Source organism: Staurois parvus, unplaced genomic scaffold, assembly GCF_062004578.1.
Source record: "Staurois parvus isolate SC_StPar_1 unplaced genomic scaffold, SC_StPar_1.0 ptg001045l, whole genome shotgun sequence".
Taxonomy (NCBI): Eukaryota; Metazoa; Chordata; class Amphibia; order Anura; family Ranidae; genus Staurois; species Staurois parvus.
In genome coordinates, this window is record NW_028318841.1 from 3360103 (window position 1) to 3381855 (window position 21753).

The following is a 21753-nucleotide window of genomic DNA, read 5'->3' on the forward strand; positions in this document are numbered from 1 at the left end:
GATGGCTATTCAGTGTGGAAAAATCCAAAATGTATAGTAGTCACCAGGATAGGAATAGAGGGTTAATTTTCCAATGCGGATACTAGTTGTTGAATGTTAGTTTTGAGAGATTTCTACTTACTTCCTGTTTCTATGGAAATAAAAATTAAGGTCATTCTCCCTATTGGGACACAGAGGGTAAAAAGAACCAGAGAGGTATTTTAATTCTTTCTAGCTCTGTCCAGTGCTTTATGAAATGCTTTGGCTTTAGCTATATTTTAAGGCCTCATCCACACTTGACATTTTTGCTTTGTCTCCTAGATGCCTTTCCTCCTGTCAGTGGTGTTTTGGCAAACAAAAAGCTTGAAGTTTGTAAACATGCATATCATGTTTAGGCTTAATTAGGTGTGTCAAACAGTTGAGTGTTAATTCATTCTATTGGCCAGGATAATAATTTATTCTGGCCATTGAAATTAATTAACACTTAAGTGCTAAGCTTGCCTAGTGCATTTAGACATGTTTACACACATCAAGCGTTTTTTCTGTCAAAACACCACTGCTTCAAGACACACTGACAGTGTTTTTTTTTTCCTCCTCTAAACTCCTCTAAATGCCTATGTGTGCATGAACACAGACTAACATGCAGGGGCATTTAGAGGCAGGAAAAAAAACAAAAACACCAGACAACCTCTAAGAGCAATGTCCAGTATGCATGAGGCCTAACTCTAAAGATTTAGCATTGAAGTATTGAGTATATACAGTTTCTAATGCTTTGTACTTTTTTACGTCCAGGCAGCAAGTGATTGAACACCTGAGCCCTTGTAGGCCAGGATGATGGGATTAGGGTGGATTCTGCTTTGCTCAGCAGGGGATCTGTCCTCTGATCCCTGCTGAGCAGAGCAGAGCAGAGTAGGCTGAAGACAGGTCCGTGTCCACTCTGTTTATGCAGACTGGACACAGACACAGCCCAATCTTCTCTATGGGCAGCAGATCCGTTTACACCCGACTGCCCTATGATCTGATCCTACCAGATGGAGGGCGACAGATCCCTTTCCATTTTTTTTAGTAGATTGGATTGGATTGGAGGTACCCTCAGGTACCATCTGCTTAGGTCCACCTGAAAAACTGACAGGTGGACCTGTTTTGATCTCCTGAGTGAAAGGGACCTAAGACTTCCCATACATTCCAGTCTGACCAATCTCTGTAAATCAACTTTAGTTGTTCTTAAATGATGTACTATAAGGACCTACCTAAAATATTAAATCAATCTGTACACAATTATCTAGACCAGTCATCTCCAAACTGTGGCCCAGGGGCCAGATGCAACCCTCCACTTGCTTTTATCTGGCTCTGGGGCACTATTTCATCCAATGATACCAACAATGGGGCACAATTCCTCCGATTGACACAAAGTATAGGACACAATTTCTCCCAATGACACAAACAATGGGGCCCTTTGACACCAATGATGTGGTACAATTCATCTCAATGACACCAGCAATGAGGCACAATTCCTCCCAATGACACCAAAGATGTCCCAATCTGGCCCTCTTAAAATCTGAAGGACATTAAACTGACTTTTTGTTTGGAAAGTTTGGAGACCCCTGATCTAGACCCTTGCACTATATACTTGTTGGTAATTCGAACAGAGATTGTACAGTTAGATCTTAATGTGTGTTGTGAGCCTGAGTCATAAAAAAAGCAAAAAAACACATTAGGCTGCTGGCAAGTGTAAAGAGCAAGCAAACAGTGGGAGGAGGTGAGCAATCGCTAGGAAGTGCGGAAGCTTTCCCCAATCAGCACAATTGGACATTCAGAAATTGGGTAGATTGAGACACATATTTGCGATTTTTGAAGGCTATACCATTTTTAAGTAACAGTCACTTTAAGGTAGAAAATCTATTTACACCGTGTTCCAAATTATTATGCAAATTATATTTTTCTCATTTACCTAAATAATTGATGTAAATAACAGTCAGCATAATTCTCATGTTATCAACTATTAAGAGTACAATTCAAATTTAATTGAACAAACCTCCTAATGATAACCATATTTTTTTTAAACATAAAAAACTTACAATGCTCGGCTCCAAATTATTACGCACAGTAAGTTTCAAAACACTTTATAGGTTGTAAAGAACTGAAAATTGTCATTTGTTGTGTTTGCAGCATATTTACTGAAATCAAAAGCGATTTCAGTCAAACTTTTAACAACATTTTAACTTTTTAAACATTTTAACAGGTCATGTTACATTGTAACATAGGAGCCCTTATTTGATAGCAGCTTCACAAGTCTTGCATCCATTGAACTTGTGAATTTTTGGACAGTTTCTGCTTGAACTTGTTTGCAAGATGTTAGATTAGCCTCCCAGAGCTGCTGTTTGGATGTAAACTGCCTCCCACCCTCATAGATCTTTTGCTTGAGGATGCTCCAAAGGTTCTCAATAGGATTGAGGTCAGGGGAGGATGGAGGCCACACCATGACTTTCTCTCCTTTTATCCCCATAGCAGCCATTGATGCAGAAGTATTCTTTGCAGCATGAGATGGTGCATTGTCATGCATGAAGATGATTTTATTACGGAAAGCATAGTTCTTCCTTCTGTACCAGGGAAGAAAGTGATCAGTCATAAACTAAAAAAATACTTTGCAGAGGTCATCTTTACACCTTCGGGGACCCTAAAGGGGCCGACCAGCTCTGTTCCCATGATTCCGGTCCAAAACATGACTCCACCACCTCCTTGCTGACGTCACAGCCTTGTTGGAACAGGGTGGCCGTCCACCAACCATCCACTACTCTATCCATCTGGACCATCTAGGGTTGCACGGCACTCATCAGTGAACAGGACTGTTTGAAAATTAGTCTTCATGTATTTTTCTGCCCAATGCAAGTGTTTCTGCTTGTGAGCATTGCTTAGTGGTGGCCGAATAGAAGGTTTATGCACAGTTGCAAGACTCTGGAGGACTCTACACCTTGATGTCCGTGGGACTCCAGAGGCACCAGCAGCTTTAAATATCTGTTTGCTGCTATGTAATGGTATTTTAGCAGCTGCTGTCTTGATCTGATGCATGGATCTGGCAGAAATCTTCCTCAATGTGCCTTTATCTGCACGAACCTGTCTGTGCTCTGAATTAGCCGCAAATCTCTTAATAGTGCGATGATCACGCTTAAGTTTTCGTGAAATATCTAATGTTTCATACCTCGTCCAAGGCATTGAACTATTTCACTCTTTTCGGCAGCAGAGAGATCCTTTTTCTTCCCCATATTGCTTGAAAATGGTGCTCTGCTTAATAATGTGGAACACCCTCCTTTAGTAGTTTTTCCTTAAATTGGGCTCACCGGCAATCTGATTATCACAGGTGTCCGAGATTGTTTTCAGTGATCAAAAGAGCCCTAACACACAATGCCATCCATGAGTTAAACTGAAAAACAAAATATTTACTCTTTGTGACACTTAAATAGAATTTGCATAATAATTTGGAACTCGGTGTAAGATGTTTTGATGTCTTATCAGAAACAGATATTAAACAAAGCTCAAACATGGCAGGCCCATTCTTATTTGTCTATAAAATCTGTATTTGCTAAAGGGGTCAAGAGGTGTTTTAATCGAGGAAATGAAACTAAACATAGGTATTTTATTAGTCATCCTCACTCTTACTGCTTTATCATAGGCACGTCCCTCTCCTCAAACAACCATTTAAAGAGGTTCTTCAGTCCTGTATTAAAGTAAAAATCAGCAGCTACAAAAACTGTAATAATTATACATTCACCTATCCCAGGATCCAGCGGTGTCCTCACCCGGCCAGCTTCGGAATACTAACTGTGGGCAGCCAGCTGTGACAGCTTGCTGCTTCCTAGCCTGCTAATCACTGTGCATACGCTAGCTATCTGATTGGTCCTACAGCTTTCTGGAACATTTGACATATCTCAGAAGGCTGTGGCGGGAGAAGGGGGCTGAACGTCTGCTCAGATCGCTGTGGCGATCTCACCGAAAGTGGGGGAGCATGTACCCACTACCCCCCAAAAAAATGATATGCCAAATCTGAAGGAGGGGAGGAACAGTAGAACTTCCCCTTTTGGGTGAAGTTCCGCTTTAAGGTGTTTACAGTCCAGCTTGGTAAAAATAAATAGTATTTTTGCTGCTAGCCCAGAATTCCACTGTAGCTCTGAGCCTTTGGCTTACAATTGAGCAATAGAAATGACCTCTTCAATCCCGACATGTTTGTTTTAATGTAAATGTGTATGTTTTGTAATTATTAATAGCTATTTAAAATGTTTAGAAAAATCCCAGAAAAAAAAGGTCTGAATGGCCACTGTGTGAAATCTTTCACTTGTGTAAATATTCCTTAGATATTAGTATGTGTTGATTTATACAGATGATTCATCTAAAGACGACACTCATGAAAGCTTTTTTCAGTCCATTTTAAGGGAAAACTAGTTTTTACACTAAAACTCCTGCCTAAGAGCAGTTACTGGGTAAGATTGGGAAAAATCACCCTGCCTGCAACTCCAATATCAACACAGGGCAGCTAATAACAATACATGATAATGGTATAAGTGTGGATTAGCTTTGGGAATGGTGGTGATTATCTCCAAGGTTGGAGAAACTCTGTAATAATAGGATTAGAAGAGGGTTTTCAGCTTAAACCAAACAAAAACCAACACTTCTGGGAGTGTCGATCTTCTGATCCTCCGCTGTGATTCAAGATGGCTTCCGCTGACCTTTACGTCACTACAGGACACAGTATAACGGTATCCATGCTTCCCTTTAAAAAAGTAGATAGCTGGTAATCTTTTCCAAATGGCCCAGTCAAATTGATTAATGGCAACCAATTCTATAATGCTACTGCAGGACAGTGTTGAAAAAAAGTGTTGTAAAAACTCCCTGTCCATGAACCTGGCAATTACATGTTTGCTTAGGAAAGTCAGGTAAGGTATGCTAAAAGGTATGCTGAAAAACAAGAATTCTTAAGTTATAAATATCAGTTATGCTGCAGTCAAACTTTCCATGATGTGTTAAAGCTTCTGAGAAATATGCTTAAAGTCTAACTCCTGGAAGTAGAAAAAATGTTGAGCTTGAAAATTTTTTTTTTTTTTTTTAATTCTACTTAATTCTATGTGCTACTTTGCACTGCAAAAATGCAGCATGTGTAAATTTTTCCCTAGCACACATCAATGCAATGTTTTGAATTGGGAACAAAGACAGCAATAGTATTTGTTGTGTTCTTGCATTCATCAATGCAGCTGAGAACACAAGCTTTTATGAGACAGGTTTGAGTCTGAATTTTGGTTCATTGCCCTGTGATCATGGTGTATGATCATTATACAGTATGATTCTACCTTTTATTGCTCTACCTTGGGGTGAAGATAAAAATAAAAAATCAGTTATGTGATCATGAGAAGAATAGTACAGTAAGGCTGTTTCAATTGGCCTATTAATTTAAGCAAGAAAAAATCACTAAGAAAATATATATAATAGTTACCCTCCAAGGGTACTAGGTAGTCGTTTAGATGGCTGATGACCAGACCCAAAGATGGCTGCTGATTAATGGGTGAAGTTTGTCTTCCCCAAAAAGCTATTTTTCCCAAAATACTTAGGTTTAAGCAGAGTGCCCTGGCTTCAGTGAAGTATGTGATCTAGATGACGTGGTTTGATTAGATCAAAATGATATTCCTCAGATGATGAGTCTCTCTAGATCACGGGTGTCAAACTGTCGACCCTTCAGCTGTTGCCAAACTACAAGTCCCATGAGGCATTGTAAGACTGACAGCTACAAGCATGATTCCCAAAGTCAGAGGCATGATGGGACTTGTAGTTTCGCAACAGCTGGAGGGCTGCTAGTTTGACACCCCTGGTCCAGATGATGGGCGTGTATCCTCTCTTGATGGTCACATCTGATGATGTGTGTTGATTAGTCTCCTTCCTGTCTACCTGACTTGCTATTTTATCCTGTTGCAAATAATACACTCTTGACCTGGTCCAGAAGGTGCAATCTCTCTCTGATTGGTGAGTCAGTATAATCATCAACCCTGTGTTGACCTACGCATTAGATCACTTGGCCATCAGTAGGCAACCTAGGACCAGAAATATCTACTCTGAGTTTATCTGGGAAATTAATTTTCTGGTGATTAACCCTTATAGAGTAAATGTATCTTTATCTACACAGCTACAATTATGTCAGTTTATCTAAAATATATAGGATGCCTTGGAGGGTCTGGTGATTTTTCTAATTTATGGTAGCAGCAATTAGATGAACATTTTTTTCTACACAGAGTTGAATTTCAGATATTGCAATTAAAATACATCAACATGATTTGCACCCTTAAAGCTATTATTTGAATATGGTTACGTTATTATTATTATTATACGGTATTTATAAAGCGCCAATAGTTCGCTCAGCGCTGTACATTACAAAGGGGGACAGAACATGTGACAGAACAATACCAATACAATGCAAAACATTGAGGGCCCTGCTCTTTCGAGCTTACAATCTAGGAGGGAGGGGATAGTGGTACAGGAGGAGATAGCTGTGGGGGATGGAGTGGTAGGAAGAGTGGAGGAGGTCAGCAAGTTAGCAGGGGATGGGGTAGGCTTCCCTGAAGAGATGGGTTTTCAGGGTGCGCCTAAAGGAGAGGAGAGTAGGTGATAATCTGATGGGTTGGGGCAGGGAGTTCCAGAGGATGGGTGACACCCTGGAGAAGTCCTGGAGGCGGGCATGGGAGGAGGAGACCAGGGAACTAGAGAGAAGGAGGTCTTGTGAGGAGCGGAGTGTGCGTGCTGGGCGGTACTTGGATATTAGGTCAGTGATGTAGTTCGGGGCAGTATGGTGGACAGCTTTGTACGTCAGTGTTAGGATTTTGAATTTGATCCGTTGCGCAATCGGAAGCCAGTGGAGGGATTGGCAGAGGGGGGTGGCAGAAACAGAGCGGTTGGAAAGGTGAATGAGTCTGGCAGCCGTATTCAGGATCGACTGAAGCGGGGATAGCCAGCGGCGAGGCAGGCCAGTGAGGAGGGAGTTGCAGTATATAACACACACATATATTTCTAACACTGGTGATTAACCCTTATAGAATAAATGTATCTTTTCCTACACAGCTACAATTATGTCAGTTTATATAAAATATATAGGACACATTGGAGGGTCTGGTGATTACCTAAATTATGGTAGCAGCAATAAAATTTAAATTTTCTTCTATACAGAGTTGAATTTTAGACAGCAATTAACTTCAAGATCATTTGCACTCTTTAAACTATTTGAATATGGTGACATTATAACGCACACATATATTTCTAGCACTACTGATTACAAATAAACAAACATATGGAATATTATGAACTAACCCGTTTTAAAAAATACATTTTGTATCATAATCACATCTTTTCGTATAGTGTGATATACTGTATATGAAAACAGTGGTGTTACTTTTTAGACCTTTTTACCCCAAAATAAATGAGCTTTAATTGAGTCTTGAGTGCATCGATATAAATTGAAGTGTCCACATATTTTTAGAGTTAGCATTCATAATATAATTGCTTTTGTGATAATATAATTCATGATGTTTGAATTATGTTGTCCTCATAACATTGGAATATAGAGAAATTTTTCCCATTGTACTTCATTTCAGTGAATAATAGAGAGATACTGCCATTGTCCAAAATGTCCAAGGATGTTAATTTTGGTTCAGCTGAGCACACAGAAATTTAGTGACTAGTTTAATTTTCTCTCCAACTTGTTGATCTTCCTCATTGCTGGAAAAATGAAATCTCAGGTAGACTAGAGGACTCATTTACCATTGGTTTATTTTGTTTGTGCAGTCAACTTTGTCACAATCATGCACACAAGGAGAGGCTCAGTTCTCCATTTTGCTCCAAATGTCTGCATTTTGGTATTTCTCTTAAACTCATATGCCATCACCTGAGGGGGGGGGGGTGTAGCAATCGTGCATACAAGAGCCAGGCACAGTCCTCACTGTGTTAAGATGTCTTAATGTTATCCCCTCCTTTCCCCTCCCTCAGGAATGCAATCAGTCTATGATGCTGAGCTCCTGCCTAACAATCCTTTGACTAAATAAGGCAATTGGGTTCTGTTGTAAGAGACACCTCTTTGATTTTGAGTAGGAAAAAGAGGCTGTTATCTTGTGTGTGTAGACAGAGAAGTGAGGACCCTCTGCGTTTAACATCTCACAGAGTGAGAGAAGCAGAGTCTCCTGCAATGAACCAACGAAACTAGCAGTCCAGACACAGAAATCCCTTTTTAGCTCATCAGACTTGAAACTGCTTAACCCCAGGCATCTATTTGGCAAGTACTTATTTACCTAAACTTGTGTTATCTGTTTGATGTGCTGTTGTGCTCTGTGTATATATATGTATATATATATATATATATATATATATATATATATATATATGTCACATCTTTTTTCTGTAAATATTTCTGCTGCACCCTTTTGCCCTTTTAGTAATAAATCTTACTTTCTGAAAGTGTTGAACTGTTTCTATAGCCCTTTAATGTGACTTACAAATCCCTGCCGCTGAAGAGCGCTACTATGAGTGTTTAACCCTCTGTATAACCTGTCTGTGGAGATAGAGGTATACCGACGATTAACCAATCATCCTAGTGTATTGCTGAGTTTCCTCTTTCTCTATACAAAAAGGAGGTGGTGGCAGTGTGAAGGGTTAATTGCGGAATTAACCTGACCCAGTAGCAAACGCTCCCAGGCTGCAGGTATGTCGATTGTGGTCCAATTAGCTGGAAAATCGCTGTGCAGGGTGCAGCTGGGCATGGCATTGTTACACACATGACATTGCGGTGTTAGATTGGCTAGTCCTTCGGTCACGAGTTTGGTGAGAAGATCAGGGGTCTGACGCCATGCCGTCACATATTGGTTGTCAGCGTATGTGGGATAGTTGCATTAAGAGCTTCAGTGCAGTGTTAAAAAATTGGCTCTGCACTGAAGGATTGTAACCTTTCCAGAAACAGTCCTTAGAAACAAGCAGTGCCTATTTGTTGTATATATATATCTATCTATATATATAGATAGATAGAGAGAGAGAGAGAGAGAGAGAGAGAGAGAGAGGGAGACATATAGCAACAGCTCCTTCCTTTTTCTACTTTCTATTCTATCTTTGCTTGCAATTATGCCTGGTGAAGCAGAATACGAGAAAATGAGCAAAAGGTGATTTGAGGGCAGAATGTACCTCACGAGGAATGGACGTCGGTCGCAAAAATCGTGAAGATTTGATTCACTCCAGACCTACTGGAGTATGATATCCGAGCAGATCAGAACTCGGGGGAACTTGACCATGATGGGGTTCCCACTACATCCGATCCCAGTGGCTCAGAGACGTCCTTGCCGGAGAGGCATACAGAGACTGACACTGGAGTATCATCAAATATTATCTTCACACCACCGCCTGAGCGGGCCAGCACCGGAGTGCCTATAACCAGCAGAGGCTCTCCTCAGATGCAGGAAGGAGGCAGATCCTGAGGCATACCTGCGGTTCATGGAACGCCAAGCAGCGGCTGACAGAGAAGCTGTAGAACACCTGGCTGACAGAGAGGCTGCAGAATGCCAGGCTGACAGAGAGGCTGCGGAATGCCAGGCTGACAGAGAAGCTGTGGAACGCCAGGCTGACAGAGAAGCTGTGGAACGCCGGGCTGAGAGCGAGGCGGTGCAGAGGGAAGCTGATCGTCGGCACGAGCTGGAGATGGTGAGGCTCCAACCACAGCGACAGGTGCAGAACCCCAGGTCCCTAGAGCACAGGGACACAACTCTGGCCGTGGGCACAGCAGCCAAGTTTCCAGTGATGAAAAAGGATAGTGACATTGACACGTATTTACTGTCATTTGAAAAAACGTGCCGTCAGTACCATGTGCCCCCAACTCAATGGGCTCGGTACCTGACACCAAGGCTACGAGGCAAGGCCCTGGATGTGTTTTTTGAATTGCCAGAGGGGCAGGACGACGATTATGAAGCTTTAAAATATGCCATCATCCGGAAGTACCAGATGACCCCGGAAGTGTACCGCAAGCGGTTCAGGTCCTTGAAAAGGGGACCTGGGGACTCTTACACGGATGTGGCGAGTCGTTTACGCACCACATTCCGACAGTGGACTAAAGGACTGAAAGCTGATTCCTACGAGTCTTTAGAAGATCTCATGATACAAGATCAACTCCTGCATATCTGCCCGGCAGACGTCAGAAAGTTTGTCTTAGAAAGAGAACCAGCCTCTGCTAAAGCTGCAGCCGATTTGGCAGATACCTTTGTTCACACGCGGGTGTCTGACCCTCGTAAGGCTCCCCCAAATGGATGGAAAGGAGGGAAATCATCCATAGCAACCCCTCCTACGCCGGTGAGTCAAGATCCTCCTCAACCAACACCTGCAGCACCTGGGGCCAAGCCATTCCTGACTGACAACTGCAGATGTTTCACCTGTGGGACATCTTAGGACGCAGTGTCCTGAGCAGAAGAAGATGACATCATCTGGCCAGCCGGCCAGCAACTCTTCTTCCGTGCTGTTTGTCCGCAGGAAGATGCGGGTAACCCCCGCCAACTTGCAGCCATTCACTGTGGGCAACCGGTCTGTAACTGGTTTCCGGGACACCGGAGCAGAAGCCACCTTGATCTGGCCAGAGGTGATTAAGCCAAGGAACCTCATCCCAGGAAAGTTCCTTACCCTCACAGGAGTTGGGGGGACCCGTTCATGCATACCCTGTGCAAAGGTATTCATCGATTGGGGTGCAAGAAGGGGGATGAGGGAGGTGGGGGTCTCGGATGAAATTCCCACACCTGTTTTGTTGGGTGCCGATTTGGGTACTCTTGTGTCCTATTACACTCCTGCCGAGAATACCCAGAAGGCCCCCCTGGAATTCTCTGGACATGCTAAGGTACTGTGTGCAGATGTCTGGGTAATGTCTGGGCAACCTGTGGATGGACAGAGGGAGGGGGTTGGGAATGGAGTGGGGTGGCTTCTTCATTAGATTCTTAAAGATAAAGATTCTTCATTAGCTGGAGAATGAGAAGAAATCCCCTTGCATGGGGAGATATTGAACTCATGTGTCATTGATATTATAAATGTAACTGTTGATAATGATGATGATAGTGATGACGATGATGCTGATATTGGTAATGTCAATAACGATGAGGATAATGATGACGATGATGCTGATATTGATAATGTCAATTACGTTGATGATAATGTTGGTAATGCTAATGATGATGATGGTCATGATGATAAAAATGACGCATTTTCATTGTTGGGGGTCATCCACAGTGCTGTGAAGGGGGCAGAGGTACAATCTCTGGGGGCTGAGCAAAGGGATGGTCTGGATAGGCCTGTTCCTTGCCCAGGCCCTGAGGATTCTCCCTTGATAAGCGCACAGCCATTGTCCGGGCATGGTACTGGACAGCCGGCTGGGACTTGTAGTTCCACGTGTAAGGCAGCACTGGAAAGCAATTCACACATGGACCTCAGCAGCCAGATAGCTGTGAGCTACCCTGATGAGAAGGGTAAACAAAGGCCTGACAGTGAGACTGAAAGCATGTCATATGATCTGACCTGTCCTGGTGTGTCACCAGGCAGAAAAACATGTGTCCTAGGCAGTGACAGCACACCTGGATTGGAAGTGCGAGGGGCCTCATTGGAGTTGATCAGCGGATCTCCGAGAGGGGGCTGCGGCCTTCAGCTCCAATCACTTCTCCTTTCCATTCAGGTACAGAAGCTGCTGGCAAGGCCTATGAGAGATGGTGTCAGAGTTCAGGAAAACCTGGGGAGAGCTCACTGTGCTGTTCATGAGGTGGACGGCAGGGTGTATCTTTCCCCTATGCCTTCAGCCAACCTCATCTCACAGGAGGTGCAGACTGAACAGGCCAAAGAGACAGAGGGAATGGCGCCGTCAGGAATCCAGGGGTCAGCTAGAGTCTGGGACTCCCCGGTAGTCTCAGTCCCCAAACAGGATCAGATGACCAGACTTTGTGAGGACCTTGGAAAACTGAGCGCCATCCCTGTGGTTGTGGCCTACCCCATGCCCAGGAGCCATGAGGTAGTGAAGCATCCGGAAGGGGCCCACTGTATAACCATCATGGACCTAAGCAGAGGGTCTGGGCCACCATCTCTAACCCAGGAAGCTCAGGATGAGTCAGCCTTCACCTGTGGCTTGCCTGAATTCCCGGGAAAGCTAATTGGGGTTGAGAATGCACCAACCACCTTCCCAGGGGTCAGGAATGGCCTATACTGTGGAATGGGACTGGGTGCAGTTGCCCACTTTAGGGGCCTTGCGGTGTTTGGCCCTGTCTGGGAAGAGCAACTCGGGCCCCTGTCACTAGTCAGGGACAAACTGCCCATGCCTAGTCTGACAGTCGAGAATGGTAACTGCCAGAGATGCATGTCAGTGGTTCAGTTTTGGGAACCGCCGGTAGGAAGAGACCCCCAGAGGTCTGGGAATGGGGAGACTGAGGCAGTTATGGCCTGGCTGACTCCCCAGGCCAAGAAGCAGGTTTCGTCAGTCTTGGGCGCAGCCGGCTACGGTAAGGTGCATGGGTGCAACTATCATGGCTCAGCTGGACCCGTGACTGACTTAGCAGACCGGAAACTGACGGAACTGGTGTCCTGGATGCTAGCAGGTAAAGAGGACTGGTAATCTTGGATGAAGGTACCTGTGGACCCATCCAGGCAGCGAGTTCCAGAATTCGCCTGTCCGGTTCCGGTACATACAGGCGCCACTACCTTCGGGTCAGATGTAGTCCTGGTTCAGAGGAAGGAGATGGGAGAGGGAAAGCTCATTCTCTACCTCGACAAAAAGCTACATCTCAATATGTTAGCAGATGACACCCCTGAGCAGAAGTGTTTTGTGAACAGGTGGGCACCCTGGCAGTCGCCACGATATCCGGATAGTCACAGCCGACTGGTGCTCCCCCATGACCAGTCACTTGGTCGGCACAACAGAAGGAACCTGGTTCTCCTGCAGTGCAATGGCAACCTGTCAACCCAAGGTGAACCTCTGGGCAGAGGTCGGATGCGTCAGGAGGGAAATTGTAGTTCCCTCCCATGCAACCACCTGAGGGGGGAGGTGTCACATTCATGCACACGGGGAGCCGCGGTTCTCCATTTTGCTCCGCAATAGGGAGTGTAAACATCCAATAGGCTGACACGTTTCGAGGACTTGCCGTTTTCTCAGAGCCACTGAGGAGGAAACGGCGGACTCTTACTAAGCGCTGTGTTGACCAAGCTGTTCTTTTATGACGTGCCTTGACTTGTCGTTTGTGAGTACAACACCTACTTTATTTAACATATTTTATGGTAATGCACTAGGCCTGTGCGCTCTCTGTTTGTTCTTTCCTTATTCAGAGCTGTGTAAATCTCAGGACTGGATGAACAGAAATGCAAATAATTTGGCAAGTAAAACTCATATACACCGATTTTCATAGCTTTTTGACCATTCAGCTAATATTAAGTGGGTCTCTATTTTGCCTCCACTACAGCCCTGATCTGTCGCAGCATGGATGCCACTAGACCTCTGAAGGTATGCTGTGGTATCTGGCACCAAACCATCAGTAGCAGATCCTTTAAGTCTTGTAAATTGTGAGGTGGAACCTCCATGAATCAAACTTGTTTTCCAGCAGATCTCACAGATTCTCGATTGAACGAAGTTCTGGAGAATTTGGAGCTCAATCAACACCTCAAACTCGTTGTGTTCCTCTAACCTGTCCTGAACCATTTTTGCAGTGTGCAGGGCACATTATCCTGCTGAAAGAGGCCACTGCCATCAGGGAATACTGTTTCCATGGAGGATTGTACTTGGTGAGCAGCAATGTTTAGGTAGGTGGTATGTGCCAAGTAACATCCACATGAATGGCAGGACCAAGGTTTCTCAGCAGTACACTGCCCAAAGCATCACAATGCCTCCACCTGGCTTAACTTCTTCTCAAACTGCATCCTGGTACCATCTTTTCCCCAGGTAAGTGACGCACACACACCTGAGCATCCACATGATATAAAAGAAGACATGATTCATCAGACCAGACCACCTTCTTCTATTGCTATGTGGTCCAGTTCGGATGCTTATGTGCCCATCGTAGGCCCTTTGACTATGGACACAGGTCAGCATGGGCACCCTAACCAGTCTGCGGCTATGCAGCCACATACACAAAAAAATGCAATGCCCATTTTTTCTGCTGTTTACACATCAACCTCAGGGAGAACATGTTTACCTGCTGCCTAATATATACCATGATTTTAAATGCCATTGTAACCAGATAATAAATGTTATTCACTTAACCTGTCAGTGGTCACAAAGTTATGGCTGATTGGTGTATGTATTTCAGCTGTATATTGTGGATTGCCTGGAGCTCAGCTTTATCTAAAGGATGCCTGGGATCTTGCTTGTGCAGCCAAATATAATACTTAATATTAATAATAGGGGAGTCATGGGAACCATCAGAGAGTATTTCTGAAGCTGTGTGAAACTTGCAAACCCTAGTACAGCAGTGAAAGACTTAGAACTGGTGTTTGTGTAGACGTCCTGACAATAAAGCATTTATCCAAAACAATTCAATAAAATTGAATTCAGTAGTTTTTACTAATGAAAGAAGTTTGGTTTGTGTGTTGAGCTGACTCTCTGACTTACTTTTGCTTTCTTACTATTTTTCTCTGTAGTCTGAACAGCTACATTCACACCTGAGTGGCATTTTTAGAAGTGTATTACAAGCATTTTACAGCTTCAGGTGTTTTCTTTTATCCAATAGGAAGCACTAGGGGGAGGAGAAGTGGAGGGCTGCTGTTTGAGCAGAACATGTGTGGGTAGGTGCAGATCAATGCGACAATAATGAGTCTGGGTGCAGATAACTCAAAATTGTATTGAAGAGAATGTTCAACTTACAAACAGCCCAGCTGATGAACGACTTACCAGGTAACACTCACAGTTCTGTGTAATTCAGAAATGCAGCAAGTAAGATGCACCAACAGCGTCTGTCTCAGAGGGCGAAATATGGCCTGGCCAGTCTGGTCCCAATGGGGAGGCCACTGATAAAGGATGGCGTGTCCCTAACCTGTCCCTATTCATCAGGAACCTCTCCCTGCAGCTAATCACTTTCCCTAACAGGCAGGTGTTCTCTCCATACTCTTACCACTTTGCAAAAGCGCGCCAAAGCCTGGGGGCAGGGACTTAAAATTACTCTGTTAACCCAACACTTCTGCCAGGGGTCACCTGAATTCAACAAAAATGCTGCCTTAGGGGCCAGGAAACCATAGAAATACTAGGTTTTTCTTGACTTCCTTTCCAGCTGTGGTACCGCAGCAGTCAAGCACCACCTATAGCAGAGAAAGCAAACTATGCCTGCACCTATAAACGAGCATCAAAAAAGGCATTCCTATTGAACTCTGTGAGGCCTAATCTGCCTTCCGTCTGCCAAGAATAAGCTCATGTACTTTTTTGAGTGACAGACATTTTACTACAGGCGACAGAACACTCAGATGTCAACAGGGGCCATTTAAATGAATTGCATTTGTCTTGTTGAGTCTTTTGGAGCTGCAAGCAGAAAATCATTCAAGTATGAATAAGACCTAAACATTCTTCTTGGAATAGTTATTTGCTGCCTGAGGATACATAAAAAGCTGAGCTACAGGTACACCTACTTTCCTTTAAATATATTCCTCAGCAGACACAGAGGACATAAATCCATTATATGTGTACCAAATGTCTTTGAAAGTCCAGATATTACCTTGTACAGGTAGCACGGACATCCTCACTGTGCTATGCATAGCCTGTACGGAGAGCAGAGCTTTGGGAGGGACCCAGCAGGTCCCATGCACTAAAGGCTTTCTGCAGAAAACTACAGGAGGGGGCAGAGACAAGACCAGCCACCTTGCACAAGGAGATAGAGCAGCTGTGACTGGTCTTTATCACAGGAAGCTCCTACACAGAGTCAAAGTTGAACCCTGACTTCCTGCAAATATCTGTAGAAAATACACAAAGCACACATAGATTCTACCTTTTCAGCTCTGTCTGAAGTATAGGTGTTCTCTCAAACACAATAATAAACTAAATAAAAGTGTAGCCGATAAAGTGTTATCTCAAACACATAAACAATAAAACAAAATTAAAGTCCATCCATGTATGCAGCCTTTCAAGTGAATCAGTGAAATCCATCTATAATTAGCCAGTATACACCAAAGAGGCCTGTCTTCACCATCAGTGCCAGACAGGCATTGAAATGACCCCAAAATTAAACTTGAGGGCATACCCCTTAAAGCAATATCAATTGCTGGCAACGGTGGGCAACTCTTGTGATGTCTGAATCTCCTCAGAGTAGTGAGACGTGCCCCGTGTGGCCTTTTTCTATAGTTCAGGCTCCACCCAGTCACCTCATATCTTGGTGGCCAATCCTATCATAGCCACTTAACATCCCTGTTTTAGGTTTAGTCCCACGTAGCTGCCAAGCTTCCAGCAGTCAAGGCTCCCTTTCCCTAGGAGGAGGGAGGAAGGTCAAGGGGGCCTTCACTTATCACATCAAAATTCAAACACGAAAGCTAATACCGGCTCCAGCAGGTAGCTGATGTGACCTACTGGAGCCGGTACTAGCGACGGTGTTTGAATTTTGATGTGATAAGCGCTCTGTTTCTGATCATCAGTGTTAGGCCTGCACGTGCCATGCAAGGGTTGATTGCATGTTTAGGTCTAGGGGACTTGTTAACCACTCGCCCTCCTGAGGATTTACCCCCCTTCCTGACCATGCCATTTTTTGCGTTCCGACGCTGCGTTACTTTAACTGACAATTGCACGGTCATACAATGCTGCACCCAAATGAAATGCATGTCCTTTTTTCCCACGAATAGAGCTTTCTTTTGGTGGTATTTGATTGCCTGTGCGTTTGTTATATTTTGCGCTATAAAAAAAAAAGACCAACAATTTTGAGAAAAAAAAATATTTTTGAATTTTTGCTATTAAACATGTCCAGTAAAAAAATGTAAAAAGTCTAATTTCATCATAAATTTAGGCCAAAATGTATTCTGCTCCATGTCTTTGGTAAAAAAATCCCAATGTTTGTAAATTAATTGGTTTACGTGAAATTTATATCGTTTACAAATGGCGGTATATATACTGGGATTTATTTTTTATTTTTACTAGTAATGGCGGAGATCAGCGACTTATAGCGGGACTGCGGTGAGCATTCTGACACTGGGGGGAACTGACTTGGTGTCACTGACATCTCCAGTGACACCAAAACAGTGATCAGTGCTACAAAAAAAGCACTGACACTGTACTAATTGCACTGGGCAGGAAGGGGTTAACATGAGGGGCGATCAAAGGGTTAACTGTGCGTTGTTTCACTGTGTGCTGTGTCCTAGTGCTTCACTGTAATCACACTGCTTTGGATGGCTGTGCTGTTCACAGCCATCCAAAGCAGTGTGTGCGTGCTGACAGGGAGGAGAACTATTTTGTTTACAAACAGTTCTCCTCCCCATCGGAGATGCTTGGCAATCACTGGGCGCTGGTGAGTAAGTGATTGACAGCCGCGGCCACGAATGGCGGCATGGGTAGGGCACGTTGACACCTTGTGCATGCCCCCCACCCAGAAATGCGAAATCACGTATATACACATGTGATTTTGCACACCCATGCTGCCCTGTAGCAATAATTCTGCTATAGGGGGGACAGGAAGCAGTTAAAGAAGATTTGCTTACCTGATCTTCTACTCCTCTGAGCTGATAGACTGCAGTGCCCAGTGGTCTAAGATCCTGACATCGTCAAGAACAATGCAGGGTCCATAGCACTAGAAGTGATGACGCAAGAAACAGTACGCCACAAGTGCACAGGTGAGAGTCATCTGCTGGGGGAACAGAGGATTGGGGAAGCAAAAGTGCTTTAAAGGGTAGTAAACCGCCTGGAGAAAAAAAATGGGCTCCTACGGGTTTAAGTCAGAACATACTAATATCCACAGCATGCTACTACATTATGACAGACTTACCTCCAGCACAGCGCTGTCATGGCTCCCTGGTGCTGCCATCTTCACCCAATCTTCTTTCTGGGTTTCGCGGGCTCCGACCATATAAATGGGCGGAGCCACGATGATGCCCTTGGCTCCTGTATGGCTTTGAATGTCCGGCATGGCAATGCTGTTCCTTCAGACCCTATGCGTTGGTGACGTCACTGGCTGCATTCTGTATAAACAGTGCAAGTTTAGGAGATATTCACAGTACCTACAGGGAAGACTTCGTATAGGATTGCCTGTAGGTACAACTTAAGCAAAAGACTTTACTACTACTCAGGGGCGGACTGACAACTCATGGGGCCCCCGGGCAATAGGGGATCATGGGGCCCCTGTGTCCTTGTCCAAACTCAAAAATACCTATGAAAAAGGTATCAGGGGCATCTCATGGGGCCCCCTACTGACCCCGGGCGCCCTCGGGCAGTGCCCGAGTTTCCAAATGGTCAGTCCGCCCCTGCTACTACTTTAACTCTCCCCTAGACTAAACATGCAATTAACCCTTGCAGTGTGAGTTCAGCCCCACTCCAAGGGATCATTTTAAGGTTTTCCGGAGTTGGGCTTTAAGCTGAAACTCATTTATAAACTGTTTATTTGTATTAAGCTGTTTATTTTTGGCTGCACAACACTTGGCCAAAACAGCAACAAACCTAAATATAAAGCATTTCTAGTAAGTTGGATACTAATTGAGGTTTTTTTGTTTTGTTTTGCTGTCATGACAGAGCACAGTATGATAAAAAATCATCCCAAGGAAATAAAGAGCTCAGTGTACATGTGCAGTTTAGCTCATTTTACTTACTGATACATTTCCCAGCTGTGAGATTTCCTGAAATATGTACAACAAGCTGCCAGCTGCAAGCAGAATTCTTACCATTCTTTGCGGGAAGTTCACTGAAAGACGTTAATAATGTCATTTGTGAGATTTCAGACATTTTTTTAGATTGCAACTCCTTATCTCTAGTAAAATTTTATAATTAACTTCTAATGTAATCTTGGAAAACCTTCCTATTGTACAAATTCAGTCTACTAAATTCATCTTTAATTCAGCTTTTATATAATTTATTTATTACTAGACTTTTAAAGACTTTCTGAAGTCCCCTAGTTAGCAGTGTTGCCTCATTCCAGCCAATCTGAGCAGCTTAAAGTGGAACTTTATTAAAACAATTAAGTCCTGCTGGATCACTTCAGGCTGGCCCCTTTTGCAGGGATAGCTACTGTATGTAAAACATTACAAATAAGTGCCTAAAGTCCAGTAATACACCATCTCACCCTGCTCTTCACATGCTCTCTACTTTTCAGCATATTGCCAAAAATGTAGAGGCTGATCTGCTGATAGCCTAAAGATTTACTGCTGCTCAGTGGCTCCTGGCTTTACAAAATGGCAGCCTCCAGCAAGGAGAAATAGGAGCAATGCTGGAGGCAATTTACAGCACACACTAATTTTGGTAGCATAATTATTAATGTGGAATGTATGTTCCTTGCTAAAGAACATTTTTTTTTATCAAGCTGTTATGTGTAAAGTCCCACTTTAACTTCACTCTGGTTTGTCTGCCTGCTAACTGTAGAATGCATTTGGGCAGCTTTTCTGAATCATTACGACAGTGGAAGATTATAATAAGAGCAAAATGTAATAGGAAGCTGCCTGGAGTGCTTGTCTCAGAGGGGGTCATAGAGATGCTAAAGCCAAGATTTCTAAGTGTTTAGTATTTTTTTTTCACAAGGTTATCAACAATTATTCTTCGTATTGTTTTTAGCTAATATTTTATTTAAATGATCAAACAATCATGTGACAATAATGGGCACGCCCAAACCTGAGTCAGGAACAAAGCGGTACCCTTACCTTTCCTAGCATTGTCATAAATTTCAGTAAGGGCAGCAGGACCTTAAATCATACTCAGATCCTAGCAGTAAAAATACTGTATACACCATGTTATCAGCATTTGCATAATCATACTGAAACCCAGAGAACAGGCATCAGCCCATCAACAATGTGTTAATGTCATTTCAGTTTTATCAAACTTGTAGGTGGGACCTTTCTTAGGTACCTTGTATTGGTAGGGAACAGTTGCACACAGTGATAGGGTAGAATGTCTTTATGTAAGTTGGCACAGTCTAATAACAGTGCAGATAACTGATCTTTAGCACAGGTATATGCAATCCAACGTACCGTCTCAGTATGTTATGGGAGGTACTACTGGAGGATAGGTTTCATTACCAGGGGTAGTGTCTCTTCTTGGAAAAAGCTAAAGATGTTTTGGCAGTCTGTACTGGCTAATTTGCAAAGAGTATATGATATTCAAAATTTGGACACTACTTTCTGGATCATGCAGACATGTTTCACAAACATGCTTGAAAAAAAAAAAACCACAAATATCTGCATGCACTGACCCTTATGTATAATCCGAAGAAACTAGTGAGGACTCATTAAATAAAAGCAGCCAAGGGCCCACAGTGCAATTAATTTGGAACTCCACTTTCAATTATTTTAAAGTGGTTGTGAAGGCTCAAGGTTTTTTACCTTCATACATTGTATGCATGAAGGTAAAAAACCTTCTGTGTGCAGCAGTCCCCCAAGCCCCCCTAATGCTTACCTGAGCCCCACCACAATCCAGCGATGTGCATGAGAACCTTGTCTCTCCGGAACTCTCCCTCCTCATTGATTGAGACAGCCAAAGGCTCCTGCTGCTGTCAATTGCAGCCAGCGAGCCAATGAGGAGAGAGCAGTGGTGGAATCGAGCCACAGCTATGTGTGTGTGAATAGACACACAGAGCAGGGGCTCAGGAGCGACACTGCTTAGGTGCCCCCATAGCAAGCTGCTTGCTGTGGAGGCACTTGACAGGAGGGAGGGGCCAGGACCTGAAAAGAGCAGGATTGGGGATGCTCTGTGCAAAAGTTTTGCACAAAGCAGGTATGTCAGGTCTATTATTTTTGTTTTTTTTAATTACCTTTAATATCACTTTAAGCCCCCCTCCCCTGTAATAAAATTCTCAAATTGTACTTACCCTCTGTACGCTTTCTCCTGTCCAGCATTGCTGGTCCTCTTTGGGCAGAATGTCACTCATTCTGGTCATTTCCTTTGATCCCGACCTGTCACTGATACAGTACATTCCCTGGAGGCACATCATCATGCTGGCTACACTCACAGTACTCCAGGAATAAGCAGTGCTCACACAACCTTATGAAACATGAGAGTCACTGGAAGAATACATGCCCCTCATCACTAGTGAAGAAGAAAAGGCAGCTCCCATGACATCACCAGATCTGCTAGAAGCCTGCAGGAAAAATATATGTGAAGGGCTTTTTTTAAGTAAAAATTAATAGGTAAGGGGGATGCGGGCTATAGGGGCTGGAGTGCTGATGTTTTTTTTACATTTTTAGATGGAGTTTCACTTTAATCCACTGTGTCAAAAGGTATGCAGCAACTGCATACCCCACCTAGAATAACTAGCTGGTGCCACTCCTGTCCTCCAGGTGCCAAGCTGGCCTTAGTCTCACAGATCAGACATCATAGCTAGTCACACAAGGCACAGTAAAGCTAAATGTCCATCAAAAGGCAACTTGCCCACTTTGTGTGAGTACACCTAAGTTAGGCCAAAAAATGAGGAAAATTGCTTTTCTACTCTGGATTTTACAGAGAAGAGTAGCCTGGCATGCTCAAGCATTGCTAGAATGCCAAATAAATCTTTAGGAAGGTAGGACATGTCTCCCATATGTGTTTCCTCACCAGTGGATGAAGTGTGAATGAATTGTGTCTTGTATTGTTATTTGTTCTTAGTAATATCAGCTCAC

The 21753-nt window shown here is 43.6% G+C and overlaps 1 protein-coding gene across 1 annotated transcript in view; it reads left to right on the top strand.

The window, feature by feature from the left end:
- Nucleotides 1–21753, top strand: part of LOC149440925 (interleukin-13 receptor subunit alpha-1-like) — a 109079-nt gene that overhangs the window by 24476 nt on the left and 62850 nt on the right. The window lies entirely within an intron of this gene.